Here is a 20,391-nt window from a genome sequence, read left to right as displayed (position 1 = left end):
TAGAGATTCCAAGGGAACATTTCATGCAAAGATGGGCTCGATAAAGGACAGAAATGGTATGGACCTAACAGAAGCAGAAGATATTAAGAAGAGGTGGCAGGAATACACAGAATAACAGTACAAAAAAGATCTTCACGACCAAGATAGTCACGATAACGTGATCACTGACCTAGAGCCAGACATCTTGGAATGTGAAGTCAAGTGGGCCTTAGAAAGCATCACTACTAACAAAGCTAGTGGAGGTGATGGAATTCCAGTTGAGCTACTTCAAGTCTTGAAAGATGATGCTGTGAAAGTGCTGCACTCAATATGCCAGCAAATTTGGAAAACTCAGCAGTGGCCACAGGACTGGAAGAGGTCAGTCTTCATTCCAGTCCCAAAGAAAGGCAATGCCAAAGAATGCTCAAACTACCGCACAATTGTACTCATCTCACACGCTAGTAAAGTCATGCTCAAAATTCTCCAAGCCAGGCTTCAGCAATATGTGAACCGTGAACTCCCAGATGTTCAAGCAGGTTTTAGAAAAGGCAGAGGCACCAGAGATCAAATTTCCAACATCTTCTGGATCATGGAGAAAGCAAGAGAGTTCCAGAAAAACTTCTATTTCTGCTTCATTGACTATGCCAAAGCCTTTGACTGTGTGGATCACAATAAACTGTGGAACATTCTGAAAGAGATGGGAATCCCAGACCACCTGACCTGCCTCTTGAGAAACCTGTATGCAGGTCAGGAAGCAACAGTTAGAACTGGACATGGAACAACGGAGTGGTTCCAAATAGGAAAAGGAGTACGTCAAGGTTGTATATTGTCACCTTGCTTATTTAACTTATATGCAGAGTACATCATGAGGAACGCTGGGCTGGAAGAAGCACAAGCTGGAATCAAGATTGCCGGGAGAAATATCAATCACCTCAGATATGCAGATGACACTATCCTTATGGCAGGAAGTGAAGAGGAACTCAAAAGCCTCTTGATGAAAGTGAAAGAGGAGAGTGAAAAGGTTGGCTTGAAGCTCAACATTCAGAAAACAAAAGATCATGGCATCTGGTCCCATCACTTCATGGGAAATAGATGGAAAAACAGTGGAAACAGTGTCAGACTTTATTTTTCGGGGGCTCCAAAATCACTGCGGATGCTGATTGCAGCCATGAAATTAAAAGACGCTTGCTCCTTGGAAGGAAAGTTATGACCAACCTTGATAGTATATTAAAAAGCAGAGACATTACTTTGCCAACCAAGGTCCGTCTAGTCAAGGCAATGGTTTTTCCCGTGGTCATGTATGGATGTGAGAGTTGGACTGTGAAGAAAGCTGATCGCTGAAGAATCGATGCTTTTGAACTGTGGTGTTGGAGAAGACTCTTGAGAGTCCCTTGGACTGCAAGTAGATTCAACCAGTCCATTCTAAAGGAGACCAATCCTGGATGTTCATTGGAGGGACTGATGCTAAAGCTGAAACTGCAATGCTTTGGCCACCTCATGTGATGAGTTGACTCACTGGAAAAGACTCTGATGCTGGGAAAGTTTGGGGGCGGGAGGAGAAGGGGACGACGGAGAATGAGATGGCTGGATGGCATCACCGACTCTGTGGACATGAGCTTGAGTGTACTCCGGGAGTTGGTGATGGACAGGGAGGCCTGGCGTGCTGTGATTCATGGGGTCGTGGAGAGTCGGACACGACTGAGCGACTGAACTGAACTGAACTGAATACTCCATTGTGTATATGTACCAAAGCTTTCTTATCCATTCGTCTGCAGATGGACATCTTGGTTGCTTCCATGTCCTGGCTATTATAAACAGTGCTGCAGTGAACATTGGAGTACATGTGTCTTTTTCAATTCTGGTTTCCTTGGTGTGTATGCCCAGGAGTGCGATTGCCGGATCATATGGCAGTTCTATTTCCAGTTTTTTGAGGAATCTCCACACTGTTCTCCATAGTGGCTGTACTAGTTTTCATTCCCACCAACAGTGTAAGAGGGTTCCTTTCTCTCCACATCCTCTCCAGCATTTATTGCATGTAGACTTTGGATAGCAGCCATTCTGACTGGTGTGAAATGGTATCTCATTGTGGTTTTGATTTGCATCTCTCTGATTATGAGGGATGTTGAGCATTTTTTCATGTGCTTGTTAGCCATCTTTGTGTCTTCTTTGGAGAAATGTCTGTTTATTTCTTTGGCCCATTTTTTGATTGGGTCATTTATTTTTCTGGAATTGAGCTGCAGGAGCTGCTTGTATATTTTGGAGATTAATCCTTTATCCGTTGCTTCTTTGCTATTATTTTCTGCCATTCTGAAGGCTGTCTTTTCACCTTACTTATAGTTTCCTTTGCTGTGCAGAAGCTTTTGATTTTAATTAGGTCCCATTTGTTTATTTTTGCTTTTATTTCCAATATTTTGGGAGGTGGGTCATGGAGGATCCTGCTGTGATTTATGTCGGAGAGTGTTTTGCCTACGTTCTCCTCTAGGAGTTTTATAGTTTCTGGTCTTACATTTAGCTCTCTAATCCATTTTGAATTTATTTTTGTGTATGGTGTTAGGAAGTGTTCTAGTTTCATTCTTTTACAAGTGGCTGACCAGTTTTCCCAGCACCACTTGTTAAAGAGACTGTCTTTTCTCCATTTTATATTCTTGCCTACTTTGTCAAAGATGAGGTGTCCATAGGTGTGTGGATTTATCTCTGGGCTTTCTATTTTGTTCCATTGATCTATATTTCTGTCTTTATGCCAGTACCATACTGTCTTGATGATTGTGGCTTTGTAGTAGAGCCTGAAGTCTGGCAGGTTAATTCCCCCAGTTCCATTTTTCTTCCTCAAGATTGCTTTGGCTATTCGAGGTTTTTTGTATTTCCATATAAATTGTGAGATTATTTGTTCTAGTTCTGTGAAAAATATCGTTGGTAGCTTGACAGGGATTGCATTGAATGTATAAATTATTTTGGGTAGTATACTCACTTTTACAATATTTATTCTTCCAATCCATGAACATGGTATATTTCTCCATCTATTAGTGTCCTCTTTGATTGCTTTCAGTAGTGTTTTATAGTTTTCTATGTACAAGTCTTTTGTTTCCTTAGGTAGATATATTCCTAAGTATTTAATTCTTTTCTTTGCAACAGTGAATGGAATAGTTTCCTTAATTTCTCTTTCTATTTTCTCATTATTAGTGAATAGGAATGCAAGGGATTTCTGTGTGTTGATTTTATATCCTGCAACGTTACTGTAATCATTGATTAGCTCTAGTAGTTTTCTGGTAGAGTCTCTAGGGTTTTCTGTGTAGAGGATCATGTCATCAATGAACAGTGAAAGTTTTACTTCTTCTTTTCCAATTTGGATTCCTTTTATGTCTTTTTCTGCTCTGATTGCTGTGGCCAAAACTTCCAGAACTATGTTGAATAGTAGTGGTGAGAGTGGGCACCCTTGTCTTGTTCCTGACTTTAGGGGAAATGCTTTCAGTTTTTCACCATTGAGGATAATGTTTGCTGTGGGTTTGTCATATATAGCTTTTATTATGTTGAGGTATGTCCCTTCTATTCCCACTTTCTGGAGGGTTTTTATCATAAATGGATGTTGAATTTTGTCGAAGGCTTTCTCTGCATCTATTGAGATAATCATATGATTTTTATTTTTCAGTTTGTTCATGTGGTGTATTACGTTGATTGATTTGCGGATATTGAAGAATCCTTGCATTCCTGGGATAAAGCCCACTTGGTCATGATGTATGATCTTCTTAATATGTTGTTGGATTCTGATTGCTAGAATTTTGTTAAGGATTTTTGCATCTATGTTCATCAGTGTTATTGGCCTGTAGTTTTCTTTTTTTGTGGGGTCTTTACCAGGTTTTGGGATTAGGGTGATGGTGGCCTCATAGAATGAGTTTGGAAGTTTCCCTTCCTCAGCAATTTTCTGGAAGAGTTTGAGTAGAATAGGTGTTAGCTCTTCTCTAAATTTTTGGTAGAATTCAGCTGTGAAGCCGTCTGGACCTGGGCTTTTGTTTGCTGGAAGATTCTTGATTACAGCCTCTAGTTCCGTGCTTGTGATGGGTCTGTTCAGATTTTCTATTTCTTCCTGGTTCATTTTTGGAAAGTTGTACTTTTCTAGGAATTTGTCCATTTCTTCCAGGTTATTCATTTTATTGCCATATAATTGCTGATAGTATTCTCTAATAATCCTTTGTATTTCTGTGTTGTCAGTTGTGATCTCTCCATTTTCATTTCTAATTTTATTGATTTGGTTCTTCTCCCTTTGTTTCTTGATGAGTCTGGCTAGCGGTTTGTCAATTTTATTTACCTTCTCAAAGAACCAGCTTTTGGCTTTGTTGATTTTTGCTATGGTCTCTTTTGTTTCTTTTGCATTTATCTCTGCCTTAATTTTTATGATTTCTTTCCTTCTACTGACCCTGGGGTTCTTCATTTCTTCCTTTTCTAGTTGCTTTAGATGTAGAGTTAAGTTATTTAGTTGACTTTTTTCTTGTTTCTTGAGGTGTGCCTGTATTGCTATGAACTTCCCCCTTAGCACTGCTTTTACAGTGTCCCAGAGGTTTTGGGTTGTTGTGTTTTCATTTTCATTCATTTCTATGCATATTTTGATTTCTTCTATGATTTGTTCATTATTCAGCAGCGTGTTGTTCAGCCTCCATATGTTGGCATTTTTAATAGTTTTTCTCCTGTAATTGAGATCTAATCTTACCACATTGTGGTCAGAAAAGATGCATGGAATGATTTCAACTTTTTTGAATTTACCAAGGCTAGATTTATGGCCCAGGATGTGATCTATCCTGGAAAAGGTTCCGTGTGCACTTGAGAAAAAGGTGAAATTCATTGTTTTGGGGTGAAATGTCCTATAGATATCTATTAGGTCTAACTGGTCTATTGTATCATTTAAAGTTTGTGTTTCCTTGTTAATTTTCTGTTTAGTTGATCTATCCATAGATGTAAGTGGGGTATTAAAATCTCCCACTATTATTGCATTATTGTAAATTTCCCCTTTCATACTTGTTAGTAATTGTCTTACATATTGCGGTGCTCCTATGTTGGGTGCATAAATATTTATAATTGTTATATCTTCATCTTGGATTGATCCTTTGATCATTATGTAGTTTCCTTCTTTGTCTCTTTTCACAGCCTTTGTTTTAAAGTCTATTTTATCTGATATGAGTATTGCTACTCCTGCTTTCTTTTGGTCTCTATTTGCATGGAATATCTTTTTCCAGCCCTTCACTTTCAGTCTGTATGTGTCCCTCGTTTTGAGGTGGGTCTCTTGCAGACAACATATATGGGGGTCTTGTTTTTGTATCCATTCAGCCAACCTTTGTCTTTTGGTTGGGGCATTCAACCCATTTACGTTTAAGGTAATTATTGATAAGTACGATCCCGTAGCCATTTTCTTTATTGCCTTGGGTTCGAGTTTATACACCCTTTCTGTGTTTCCTGTCTAGAAAAGATCCTTTAGCATTTGTTGGAGAGCTGGTTTGGTAATGCTGAATTCTCTCAGCTTTTGCTTGTCTGTAAAGCTTTTGATTTCTCCTTCATATTTGAATGAGATCCTTGCTGGGTACAGTAGTCTGGGCTGTAGGTTATTTTCTTTCATCAATTTAAGTATGTCTTGCCATTAACTTTTAATTTTGACTGAGGCAGAGAAGACAATTAACTTCAAAGATTTTTTCAAAATTAATTAGGTCAAGTTGTCATTACAGTTCAGAAATTATAAGAGACTATATTCAAGAAAACTTGTATGCTTATAAAATATACTACAAAATATGAAAAAAACAAATGAAATAAACTTTTGTTTAATTCCTGAAGCAAAGAACAATGAAACTTCCTAGAAAAGGCGTAGAAAACAAGTAATAAAAAAAACCCAAAATTAATGAATTAGAATAAGATATAATAAAAGTGAAGAGTCAGATACCTGATTTCTAGGAAAGAAAAATAAGATGGATATATCTCTGGTAGTACAAAAAAGGCAAAAATAAAAGCACGGAAATGTATTACATTATGCAAATTAGTATATACACACAGACATGAGAATGAGTAAAATAGAATGGGATGCAAAATGTCATTATAAGCTTAATAACATGCAGTTTATTGATAAATGCATGACTTTCTAGAAAAAGTAATGTAAACTACCAACATTTATTCACAAAAAGTTAGAAGAGGGAAATAGGCCAATAATTTTGTTGAAAGTGTGAATTGCTCAGTCGTGTCTGTGATCCCGTGGACTGTAGCTCACCAGGCTACTCAGGCCATAGAATTCTCCAGGCAAGAATACTGGAGTGGGTAGCCATTCCTTTCTCCAATTATGTTAGAAATGATAAAAACTATCAAAGAACTTTCTCCAAAATAAATGTTTAAACCAAATCATTCGTCAAAAGAATTTTATCTAATGCTATTTAAACTGTCAATGAATAAGAAATGAAAGCAAATTTCTATATAAAACTGAGTAAAACTAATGCAAAACTTGAAAAAAGATAGGACCAGAAGAAAACCTGCAACTCTTATCTCACTATGACCATGAATATAATCATACATAAAATATCCTAAAATGTTAGAAACTATGTACTATACACATGTAAGCATTAACCCCAATAAAGTAACAAGGCACAGGGTTTAAAAATTTTGAAAATCCTAATATGTAATTACTTTAATAGAGAAAAAAGGCCAATATGATTATCAGAAAGATAAGCAGAAAAGGTATTTGATGAAGATTTGCATTAAATATACTATTTTACTGCAGACCACTAGGAAGATGAGAACAAGCCCTCAGTTTGAAGTCAACAGCCACCATTATGTGAAAAGGAGATGCTAGTGACACTGCCACTAGAGCCCCAAAGGCTCTCAGGGGTACTGCTGTCATTTAACACTGCTGTGACTAGAGAAAGAAGCCAGGAAAAATAAATATGACAGACATACCTGTAGGAAAACGGAAGCAGCACAGGCAACTGATTATTTAGCAAATCAAAAGAATTTATTCAACAAATTTAGAAAGAGTGAAATTATCTAAAGACGTTAGTTTATATATCCTGCTGCTGCTGCTAAGTTGCTTCACTCGTGTCCGACTCAGTGTGACCTCATAGACGGCAGCCGACCAGGCTCCTCCGTCCCTGAGATTCTCCAGGCAGGAATATTAGAGTGGGTTGCCATTTCCTTCTCCAACGCACACATGCGTACTAAGTTGCTTCAGTCGTGTCCGACTCTGTGCGACCCTGCGGACAGCAGCCTTTCAGGCTCCTCTGTCCATGGGATTCTTTAGGCAAGAACACTGGAGTAGGTTGCCATTTCCTTCTCCCAGTTTATATATAATCACATTTAAAAATTTATCCTACCATTCAGAAGTAACCATTTGGAAAAGACTAAAAAAAAAATTAAAAAAATAAACTCCCTTTCCAGTATCAAATGTATTTAAAAAATTTAGTAAGAAATCTTCAGGATTCTTTTGAGCAAGGCCATAAATTTTTGCTAAAGGAAATAAACACTTTATATGAATTGTATAATGTAATCCTCACAACTAGACTATGAGGTAGATATAATTATCTTCATTTCACAAGCAAGAATACTGATTCAGTAACTTGCCCAAACTCATAGACTTGAACTATCATATATTACATTTTATTTGGGGATCATAAAGCAAAATATATAGTAAAATAAGAAAAGACAATAATAAGCAACAAATGGAAAGCCAAAGACATTCAACAAAGTATATGAATAATATATATTATAGATATTTTTTAGTCACTAGAAGAAAAGATTGCTTGCTTTAAAAATTAAGCAATTGGTACACTACTACAGAAATGTATAATTTATATGCTCATGCCATGATGTACACAAGAATTTTTCTGATGGATTATGAGTTAAGCGGTAAAGAAAAGCATGAATATAACCAAGCAATGGAAAATACATGTTAAATATCAAGCTGGGGAATACCTCTAAGAATAACATCAAAGGCAAATGATGAACATCATTAATAGATTTTACTAAATAAAAATTAAGCTGTATACAAAGAAACTCATTATAAATCATTATAGAAGTAAGCAGAAAACTGATATAGGACAGACAAATAAACTATGTTTTTAGTCTTAATTTTTTTTTAAATCTTCTGAAAATAAATAAGTAGAACTTTAATACAAAATAAGCCTATCTTTAGGTATAGGTGCTAGGTAAAAACTAGAAATGTGCATGTAGATAAATTTCTTCTGTGACACACTGTTTATAAACTCCAAAACTGGGGGAGCAGAGATTAGGCATCTAAAAATAGACGATCTGTAGTTTAAATTATGGTACACCAATGTTATGAGATGCAAAGCAACCATTAAGAATACTATCACATTTTATACATTATAAATAATGTGCAAAATGTTAATGTATACATTAATGGAAATATACAATTACTAGTATATTATTACTAGCACATTTTTCTAATGGTGTGATGTTCACAACTTAAACTTAAGCTACATCATATTCAATATGTTCTCATCTTTATGGGAGAAGAGTTTTCAGAAAGATTTGCACCAAAATGTTATCAGCAATTTATTCAGAGGCACAGGAAATTTTTCATTTTTTTTAATGTCTTTGGCATTTATAATTACATTTGAATATGCCTCATGGTCTTCCACTCACTGTCTAATCATGGCCTGTCTACCTGGTGCCAGGCATTATGAAAACTGATGATGATATAGTGCTTAGCAAGACAGATGAACTCTGTCCATCTTGGGGCCTTGTCAGGGGGTGGGGAGGAGGGACAGGTAGCTAGTAAACAAACAGACCAGTCAGTAAGGCTGTTAGTTACAAATGTGTGCAGAAGCTCAAAAGGTACAGGTAGAGAGTAACTGAGCACTCCTTCCAATAAAGTAATCAGGGCAAGTGTGCTTCTCTGAGTAGGCAAGAGTAGAAATGAAACTTGGAACATGAGATTAAAGTACTAAGGGAAAAGTATGGAGGCCACAGAGTGTCAAGCTTCCAGAGGACATGGTTAGTGGTATTACAAGAAGGGAAATGAGACAATGGTGGCTGAGTGGTGTGCAATGTGGTGGGAGACTTCGGCTAGGACAAAGAGTTTATCTGCTGTTGTTTTATTGGAGCATGGTTTATTTACAATGTTGCGTTACTTTTTGCTGTAGAGCACAGTGAATCTATTATACATAAACATATATCCACTCTTTTTTAGACTCTTTTCCCATATAGATCATTACAGAGTTTTGAGTAGAGTTCCCTGTACTATACAGTAGATCCTTGTTAGTTTTTATTCTAATTTAGCAGATGCCTTGGGAGTGACACAGCATCTGGTTCATCCTGCAGGCAGACAGGGTGGAGGGATGGAAGTGGCCATGTTGGCTGGGAGGTTACGGGAGTGGTCCAGGGTGAGGAGGGATTCAGTCAACAGCATGCACAGGGTCAGGCAGCAAATGTAAGAAGATGTTACCTTAGATAATGGGATATCTGACTTCAGGAGACAAGAGTCAAGATTCTAGAGTAAGAGGTCATTTTGTTATTGCAGGTCTCCAGAATGGCCAAGAATGGGGAGCCAGAGCCATCCTTCTTGTTACCCTAACTCTTGTCTTTCTCTGCACCACTCATCCAATCGATAAGCAAATCCAGTTGGCTTTACTTTCAAAATATCCCAGAATCCAATTACTTACCACCTGTATGACAACCACCCACATTCTGTCGTCTTCTAGTTGCTCTCTGCTTTACTGTCTGTCCCTCCCTTCAATCCATTTCACCTCCATACAGCAGCCGGTACAGCCCTTTGAAAATCTAGGTCAGGTCACATTATATCTTTGTTTAATACTCTCCAAAGGTCTTTCATTTTATTGAGAATGAAGCCCACATACCTTGCATTTGTCCATGTGCCTTCTATACTCCTGATTCCATTGCATCCTTCATTCTCCACAACTCCCCTCCTCCAGACATAACAATGCCTCACTATTCCAGGAACCCTGATTGCCTGAGCCTGGCTTTGGCTCAAGGAAGGCACTGGCCCCTCCCTCTGCTTGCTGTGCTTTTTTATCAGGCACCTGTAAGACTGGTTTTCTCGCTTTTTTTCAGGTCTCTGTTTAAGGAGAGGCCATCCTAGATACCTTACATGAAATTGCCCTCCATCATTATCTAAGTCAACGCTAGGAGGGCAGTGAGCTCTCTTGGGTTCTCAGTTGTATTTTCAGTGCCTGGGAAGCAGTTCTTCTTAAATAGTGGTGGAATAGACGAGTTCATTCAAAACATCTGCCAAAAACATGTTAGGAATCAGAAACCATACAGATGATGAGGAAGCCACTACATAGTAAGAAAACGTCATAAGACTAGGGGAGGAGATAAATGAAAGAGAAGGGCTGGGGAGTGGCCAGGTGTTGCTGGCCAGTTCAGTGGATGCCTACATCATGCTGAATGACATCTCACTAGCCCTTGCAGCTTCATGATGTGGGCGCATGACCTTTATCCTCAAGAGGGAGATGTGGAACCACAGTAGGGTTTCCTGCAAGGGCTGAGATGATCAGTTGTGTATTTTAGAAAAATTGGTCTAAGTGCTTCATGGAGCTGGGAGGGCAGTGGGTGAGACAGGTGGCGGCTGTGATAGCCCCTATGAGAAAAGGCTTTTTCTTGACCTAAAAGGTTATATCAATGGGGATGGAGAGAAAGAAATGGCTTTTAGAGAGAGGTGGAGGAAGAACCCCAGCATTCAGTAATGCAAAACCATAAATAAGGCATAATCTTTGGAGGCAGATATTATTCCCATAAGCCATCTCACTTCATCTGCTAGAGTTCTTTCTTTTTATCCCTTTCAATAAAAGCAATTAGAAATGCTTTCAAACTGTCTTCTTCATCAAAATTGAGGTCTCCTTATGCACACTCAGGAGAAAGAGATGCCACTATAACCGTTCAAGCCTACGTTCAGTCATCTGCTCATACTGCTTGGTGAGCGATGAAACACTGCAGTGAGGACTCTGTCCCTCATGGCCCAGTACTGGAGCCACACAAAGTGAAATAGACATACTTTTAGGTGTGGTGCTAATTTTATTAAAGCTTTATCCTGGCATTGCCAAAATCAAAGCCTGTTGTCAGACTCAGTGGGAATGCCTCTTTCTCAATCTAGCATCACCATCATTTTTTGACATTGTAGGTGGCCATATACGGCCAGACCCCCGGTCCCCAAGAATCCTGTTTAACTCCAAATCCAAGTCTGCTTGCCTTGGCTTCTCTGTCCACAGAAACTCTCTAGGTTAGAGGGACTGGGGCTTTCACATAGGAGGTTAAAGTTTGAGAAAATCTGGCTCTAGATCAACAACTGCATGAAGCAGAGACATTGGAAAGTTTGAGAACTTTTTTTTCAGTCCAGGGATTGGTAGTAGATCCCAGGATATTTAGAACATTGACAGAGGTTGCCATTGCCATCATTACCCCTACCATAGTTTGGCCTCAGGACAAAAAACAGGGAGGAAACACAACCCCACCCATTAACAGAAAATTGGAATGAAGATCTACTGAGCATGGCCCCACCTATCAGAACAAGACCCAATGCCCCCACAGTCAGTCTCTCCCATCAGGAAGCTTCCACAAGGTTCTTATCCATCAGAGGGCAAATAGAATGAAAACCACAATCAGAGAACACTAACCAAACTGATCACATGGATCACAGCCTGTCTTAATTCAATGAAACTATCAGCCATGCCATGTAGGGCCACCCAAGACAGACGGGACATGGTGGAGAGTTCTGACAAAAAGTGGTCCACTGGAGAAGGGAGTGGCAAACCACTTCAGTATTCTTGCATTGAGAACCCCATGAACAGCACGAAAAGGCAAAAAGATAGGACACTTAAAGATGAACTCCCCAGGTCGATAGGTGCCCAGTATGCTACTGGAGAAGAGTGGAGAAATAACTCCAGAAAGAATGAAGAAATGGAGCCAAAATGAAAACAAGGCTCAGCTGTGGATATGAACGGTGATTGAAGTAAAGTCCGATGCTATAAAGGACAGTATTGCATAGGAACATGGACTGTTAGATCCACGAATCAAGGCAAATTGCAAGTGGTAAAACAGGAGATGGCAAGAGTAAACGTGGACATCCCAGGAATCAGTGAACTAAAATGGACTGGAATGGGTGAATTTAACTCAGATGACCATTATATCTACTCATGTGGGCAAGAATCCATTAGAAAAAATGGAGTCACCACCATAGTCAACAGAAGGCTCTGAAATGCAGTACTTGTTCAGTTCAATTCAGTCGCTCAGTCGTGTCCAACTCTTTGTGACCCCATGAATCACAGCACGCCAGGCCTCCCTGTCCATCACCAACTCCCGGAGTTCACTCAAACTCATGTCCATCGAGTCAGTGATGCCATCCAGCCATCTCATTCTCTGTCGTCCCCTTCTCCTCCCACCCCCAATCCCACTCAGCATCAGACTCTTTTCCAGTGAGTCAACTCATCTCATGAGGTGGCCAAAGTATTGGAGTTTCAGCTTTAGCATCAGTCCCTCCAAAGAACACCCAGGATTGTATGCAATCTCAAAAACAATAGAATGATCTCTTTTCATTTCCAAGGTAAACCATTCAGTATCACAGTAATCCAAGTCTATGCCCTGACCAGTAATGCTGAAGAAGCTGAAGTTGAACGGTTCTATGAAAACCTACAAGACCTTCTAGAACTTACACTCAGAAAAGATATCCTTTTCATTATAGGGGATTGGAATGCAAAAGTAGGAAGACAAGAAATACCTGGAGTAACAGGAAAATTTGGAATTGGAGTACAAAATGAAGCAGGGCAAAGGCTGATAAAGTTTTTCCAAGAGAACAAAGTGGTCATAGCAAACACCGTCTTCCAACAACACAAGAGAAGACTCTACACATGGACATCACCAGATGACCAACACCAAAATCAGATTGATTATATTCTTTGCAGCCAAAGATGGAGAAGCTCTATACAGTCAGCAAAAACAAGACTGGGACCTGACTGTGGCTCAGATCATTAATTCCTTATTGCCAAATTCAGACTTAAATTGAACAAAGGAGGGAAAAGCACTCGACCGTTCAGTTCAGTTCAGTTCCGTCCCTCAGTCGTGTCCGACTCTCCGTGACCCCATGAATCACAGAACGCCAGGCCTCCCTGTCCATCACCAACTCCCGGAGTTCACTCAAACTCATGTCCATAGAGTCGGTGATGCCATCCAGCCATCTCATTCTCTGTCGTCCCCTTCTCCTCCCACTCCCAACCTTTCCCAGCATCAGAGTCTTTTCCAGTGAGTCAACTCGTCGCATGAGGTGGCCAAAGTATTGCAGCTTCAGCTTTAGCATCAGTCCTTCCAATGAACACCCAGGATCGATCTCCCTTAGAATGGACTGGTTGGATCTCCTTGCAGTCCAAGGGACTCTCAAGAGTCTTCTCCAGCACCACAGTTCAAAAGCATCATTTCTTCGGTGATCAGCCTTCTTCACAGTACAACTCTCACATCCATACATGACCACTGGAAAAGCCGTAGCCTTGACGAGATGGACCTTTGTTGGCAAAGTAATGTCTCTGCTTTTTAGTATACTATCAAGGTTGGTCATAACTTTCCTTCCAAGGAGTAAGCGTCTTTTAATTTTCTGGCTGCAATCAGCATCCGCAGTGATTTTGGAGCCCCCCAAATATAAAGTCTGACACTGTTTCCACTGTTTTCCCATCTATTTCCCATGAAGTGATGGGATCAGATGCCATGATCTTTGTTTTCTGAATGTTGAGCTTCAAGCCAACCTTTTCACTCTCCTCTTTCACTTTCATCAAGAAGCTTTTGAGTTCCTCTTCACTTTCTGCCATAAGGATAGTGTCATCTGCATATCTGAGGTGATTGATATTTCTCCCGCAATCTTGATTCCAGCTTGTGCTTCTTCCAACCCAGCGTTCCTCATGATGTACTCTGCATATAAGTTAAATAAGCAAGGTGACAAGATACAGCCTTGATGTACACCTTTTCCTATTTGGAACCAGTCCGTTGTTCCATGTCCAGTTCTGACTGTTGCTTCCTGACCTGCATACAGGTTTCTCAAGAGGCAGGTCAGGTGGTCTGGGATTCCCATCTCTTTCAGAATGTTCCACAGTTTATTGTGATCCACACAGTCAAAGGCTTTGGCATAGTCAATGAAGCAGAAATAGATGTTTTTCTGGAACTCTCTTGCCTTCTCCATGATCCAGCAGATGTTGGCAATTTGATCTCTGGTGCCTCTGCCTTTTCTAAAACCTGCTTGAACATCTGGGAGTTCACGGTTCACATATTGCTGAAGCCTGGCTTGGAGAATTTTGAGCATGACTTTACTAGCGTGTGAGGTGAGTGCAATTGTGCGGTAGTTTGAGCATTCTTTGGCATTGCCTTTCTTTGGGATTGGAATGAAGACTGACCTTTTCCAGTCCTGTGGCCACTGCTGAGTTTTCCAAATTTGCTGGCAGATTGAGTGCAGCACTTTCACAGCATCATCTTTCAGGATTTGAAAGAGCTCAACTGGAATTCCATCACCTCCTCTAGTTTTGTTCGTCGTGATGCTGTCTAAGACCCACTTGACTTCACATTCCAAGATGTCTGGCTCTAGGTCAGTGATCACGTTATCATGACTATCTTGGTCTGAAGATCTTTTTTGTACAGTTCTTCTGTGTATTCTTGCCACCTCTTCTTAATATCTTCTGCTTCTGTTAGTAATCCAGGCCCATGCCACAACCAGTAACACTGAAGAAGCCGAAGTTGAATGGTTCTATGAAGACCTACAAGACCTTTTATAACTAACACCCAAAAAAGATGTCCTTTTCATTATAGGGGACTGGAATGCAAAAGTAGGAAGTCAAGAAACACCTGGAGTAACAGGCAAATTTGGCCTTGGAGCATGGAATGAAGCAGGGCAAAGGCTAATAGAGTTTTTTCAAGAGAACGCACTGGTCATAGCAAACACCCTTTTCCAACAACACAAGAGAAGACTCTACACATGGACATCACCAGATAGTCAACACTGAAATCAGACTGATTATATTCTTTGCAGCCAAAGATGAAGAAGCTCTATACAGTTAGCAAAAACAAGACCAGGAGCTGACTGTGGCTCAGATCATGAACTCCTTATTGCCAAATTCAGACTTAAATTGAATAAAGTAGGGAAAACCACTAGACCATTCAGACATGACCTAAATCAAATCCCTTATGATTATACAGTGGAAGTGAGAAATAGATTTAAGGGATTAGATCTGATAGATAGAGTGCCTGATGAACTCTGGACAGAGGTTTGTGACATTGTACAGGAGACAGGGACTAAGACCATCCCCATGGAAAAGAAATGCAAAAAAGCAAAATGGCTGTCTGAGGAGGCCTTACAAATAGCTGTGAAAAGAAGAGAAGCGAAAAGCAAAGGAGAAAAGGAAAGATATAAGCATCTGAATGCAGAGTTCCAAAGAATAGCAAGGAGAGATAAGAAAGCCTTCCTCGGTGATCAATGCAAAGAAATAGAAGAAAACAACAGAATAGGAAAAACAAGAGATCTCTTCAAGAAAATTAGAGATTCCAAGGGAACATTTCATGCAAAGATGGGCTCGATAAAGGACCAACCATTCAGGTATGACCTAAATCAAATCCATTATAATTATACAGTAGAAGTGACAACTAGATTCAAGGGATTGGATCTGATAGACAGAGTGCCTGAAGAACTATGGACGGAGGTTGATGACATTGTACGGGAGGCAAGGATCAAGACTATCCCCAAGAAAAAGAAGTACAAAAAGTCAAAATGGTTGTCTGAGGAGGCCTTCCAAACAGCTGTGAAAAGAAGAGAAGCTAAGGGAAAAGGAGAAAAGGAAAGATATACCCATTTGAATACAGAGTTCCAAAGAATAGCAAGGAGAGATAAGGCTTCCTCAGTGATCAGTGCAACGAAATAGAGGAAAACAATAGAATGGGAAAGACTAGAGATCTCTTCAAGAAAATGAGAGCTACAACAGAAGGGTACAACAGTTCATGCCAAGATGGGCACAATAAAGGACAGAAATTGTATGGACCCATCAGAAGCAGAAGATATTAAGAACAAGTGGCAAGAATACACAGAAATATGCAAAAAAGATCTTCACAACCCAGATAGTCATGATGGTGTGATCACTCACCTAGAGCCAGACATTCTGGAATGGGAAGTCAAGTGGGTCTTAGGAAGCATCACTATCAACAAAGTTAATGGTAGTTATGGAATTCCAGTTGAGCTAATTCAAATCCTAAAAGATGACACTATGAAAGTGTTTCACTCAAAATACCAGCAAATTTGGAAAATTCAACAGTGGCCACAGGACTGGAAAAGGTCAGTTTTCATTCCAATCCCAAAGAAAGGCAATGCCAAAGAATGTTCAGACTACCCCGCAATTGCACTCATCTCACACCCTCACAAAGTAATGCTCAAAATTCTCCAAGCAAGGCTTCAGCAGTGCGTGAACCAAGAACTTCCAGATGTTCAAGCTGGATTTAGAAAAAGCAGAGGAACTAGAGATCAAATAGCCAACATCTGTTGGATCATCAAAAAAGCAAGAAAATTTTAGAAAAACATCTGTTTCTGCTTTATTGACTACACCAAAGCCTTTAATTGTGTGGATCACAACAAACTGTGGAAAATTCTTACAGATAGAACTACCAGATGACCTTACCTGCCTCCTGAGAAACTTATATGCAGGTCAACAAGTAACAGTTAGAAGTGGACATGGAACAGTGGACGGTTCTAAATTGGGAAAGGAATACATCAAGGTTGTATATTGTCACCGTGCTTATTTAACTTATATGCAGAATACATCATGAGAAATGCTGAGCTGGATGAAGCACAAGTTGGAATCAAGATTTCAGGGAGAAATATCAAAAATCTCGGATATGCAGATGACACCTCCCTTATGGCAGAAAGAGAAGAGGAGCTAAAGAGCCTCTTGATGAAAGTGAAAGAGGAGAGTGAAAAAGTTGGCTTAAAGCTCCACATTAAAAAATTAAGATTATGGCATCCGGTTCCATTACTTCATGGCAAATAGATGGGGAAACAATAGAAACAGTGACAGACTTTATTTTTTTGAGCTCCAAAATCACTGGAGATGGTTATTATGGTCATGCAATTAAAAGACACTTGCTCTTTGGAAGAAAAGCTATGACAAACCTAGACAGCATATTAAAAAGCAGAGATAGTATTGCTGATAAAGGTCAGTCTAGTCAAAGCTATGGTTTTCCCAGTAGTCATGTATGGATGTTAGAGTTGATCCATAATGAAAGCTGAACACTGAAGAGCTGATGCTTTTGAACTGTGGTGTTGGAGAAGACTCTTGAGAGTCCCATGGACTGTAAGAAGATCAAACCAGTCAATCCTAAACACAATCAGTCCTGAATATTCATTGGAAGGACTGATGCTGAATCTGAAGCTCCAATATTTTGGCCACCTGTTGCAAAGGACCGACCAATTGGAAAAGACCCTGATGCTGGGAAAGAATGAAGGCAGGAGGAGAAGGGGATGACAGATGATGAGATGGTTGGATGGCATCACCAACTTGATGGACGTGAGTTTGAGTAAGCTCCTGGAGTTGGTGATTGTCAGGGAAGCCTGGCATGCTGTAGTCCATGGGGTCTCAAGAGTTGGCCACAACTGAGGGACTAAACTGATCTGAAGTGAACACATACATACATGCCTGTGTTGAGACAAACTCAACTCTGAAGAGAGAAACAAATATCAGGGGAGCAGAGAGCTCCCAAAATCCATGTAGAACCAGGGAAAGTGCTATGTGCACTGTACAGATAATGCCACTTTCTCAGATCCCAGTATGGCATTAGATAAGACTGGGTTAAGCTGGGCAGGAAGGAGGTCCTCTGCCTTGATATTTTTATTTGGATTTCACTGGAAAGAGATCAGACCACTGCCACTAGGATCACTGGGAGACCAGCAGAACACAGAAGATTCAAGATAAAAAGTACCTCAGTAAGGTGGGCTTTACATGACAGGTCCTCTGGCAAGTGGGCATCTGATGATACAAAGTCAGAACCCATCAGGCAAAACTGTCCCACCATGCATTCAGTCATGTAACATATCCCTTATGTGCATTCACTGCTGGGCAAGAAATGTGGGACAAGGTCATCCCTTTCCTGTCTCAGCGCTCTGTCTCACAAAGGGCATGACACAGCTATCCAAGCAGCCCCCCGAAGACACTGTTGTTCTTTCCAAAGACCCCAGAGAACCCTTTACTGAGTGTTCCCTGCCCCTCTCTTGAGAGGTTCTTTCTTTCTTGAGATGTGAGAAAGTTTTCTATGACCAGCTCCTGGGAGCAACGAGGCCGCTCTGATTTGATGACCGGAGCTCAGCGTCCGGCTTATCTACACTTTATTTTCCTGCTTTTGATTTTGCAGGTCATAATAAAGCATTGCATGTCCACAGACCAGAGAGAAGAATTAATTAAGGGGAGCCTTTTAATGTAGAAAGCAGCTTACTGAGATAATGGAAAAGGCCTTGGTAAGACTTGGCTTAATTGGAATTTCAAGCAATTCCTCGCTTGTTGTACCAGGGATTTTTACTGTTATAGACAGGATGAGCAAGCTGTTTAAAGAGCTTATGGGCAGAACTGGACTCAGAGGTTTTGGCAGAGATAGATTTGGCTCAAATAATCAAGGCTGCCTCAGAAAATAGCAAGTGGGGAGTGTGGACTTGTTCTCTTGTCACTGCATGGACACGCAAGGCTTATAAGCCTCTACTGTCCCAGATAACCCAGGAACTAAGAGATAAACTGCAGGGTCAGATTCCAGTGCTTCAAAGTTGCCGCATTTTCTTAGATATAAATACAGGAGGAAGCAAAGAGGGACCAAATGCAGAGCATGGTCTTTGGAGTTTGAAATGAGCGTTCAAGCCCCTATTCTACCACATACTTCCCGATAAATTCCAAATAATACTTCCCCCTTCCCAGGAGCAGTGAGGATGTTAACTGTTAACAGAACATGTTAAAGGGACAGTGCTCGGCTGTGATAGGCAGGATTCTCTGGGTAGGACACATCAGTGGACAAGACAAAGGCACTTCCCTAAAGAGGTTGTCTGTCATCTAATATCCCACCGTAAACCTCTTTATATGTTAGCTGGGATGAAGACTTTTCTGTTTGAATCCCCAGCTAAGCATTACTGAGTAACTGAAAGATAAAGCCAGTTGAAATGACATTGCAGGGTTTCAGGAGAGGAGAAAGTGGCTCTATCTTTTTGTGGGCTGATTAAAGTGTGCAAGGGTGACCGAGGATGACTGAGAATTAGTCTGACTGTCCCACAGTATAGCTCTTTGACTTTTTCCCTGAGTTGAAACACTACTATCATAAACATTTTGCCTGCAATTTGATGGAACCATCTGAAGGGCTGTTTGGAAATTAGTCTGATTCACATCTGAATTACTAATGATTACCAACGATTAGTTGATTATATCTTGACTTGAGCTCCAATTGCTATAAAGTGCTATATGTTACCTTAAAATATATTCCTCTGAAGACTATTTCCATTTACTTCTTGTGTCATTGGGGCTAAGCTGAAATTCTCTTAGCACACCTAAGGGACCATTTTAGGGAACAAGCACATGGTCTCTTGTAATGTTCAGTCCACTTACCAGGTCAGGGAGTGCAAAGAATAATTCACTGGTTCTAAGATAAGAATGAGAACTCTTTCAGGGTGTCAATTTCCCCAGACACAGTAAAAGCACTGTTTCTGCTTTCGTGATTACAAAGAGAAGGAAACTGAATCCAGGGCATTGTCCTGAAACTTTTTCCAAGTAGCATATATATATGACTTTGAAAGAAAGCAGCCTTAAATAAGTAAGACCCTAGAGGCAGGAAAGAATCCAGAAGAATATGCATTTACTATAATAATAACCTTCTAAATATAGTAGCACAAAACTTCCCCAATATGAAGGAAAATTCCAGGATGAGCTTCTCGAAAGAGGCTGGATTATGGCAGGTTTATGTGAAGGAAAAATGAACCCATATCTATTATTCTCCTCAATGTATATTGTACCAGCACCTTTTATGAGTCTATTACTCTAAAGATCTTTCATGTTTGCCCTCCAGAATCTACACATCAGCCTTAACAGTTATCTTTTTTTTTCCCATTGACATGTTAGGCTACTGGGGCTGAGAAAAAGGCCAGTCATTTTCCCAGGCTCACAGAGCCATGAGCTGTGATGGGGAACACAGGTTTTTCCTCCCAAGGACACAGTTTCTGAAATACTGTTCTGCTTCTTCTTTTTTTTTTTCAATTCTCCAGAGCAGTTTTCTAGAGGTTCTACCTTAAAACTCCTACCAGAACCCCTATCCCAGCATCTGACAACTCTCAAGACCCTAGCACTTAGACCAGGGGCTTCTTCAGTGCGAGTGAATCTCAGAGCTGATACATTGCGAGCCCTTCAGAGTCTTCTAATTGAGTAGGTCAGGGCG

This window comes from Moschus berezovskii, chromosome 12, assembly GCF_049115385.1.
Source record: "Moschus berezovskii isolate FMDL1 chromosome 12, NW_MosBer_1.0, whole genome shotgun sequence".
Lineage (NCBI taxonomy): Eukaryota > Metazoa > Chordata > Mammalia > Artiodactyla > Moschidae > Moschus > Moschus berezovskii.
This window is presented reverse-complemented; position numbering follows the sequence as displayed.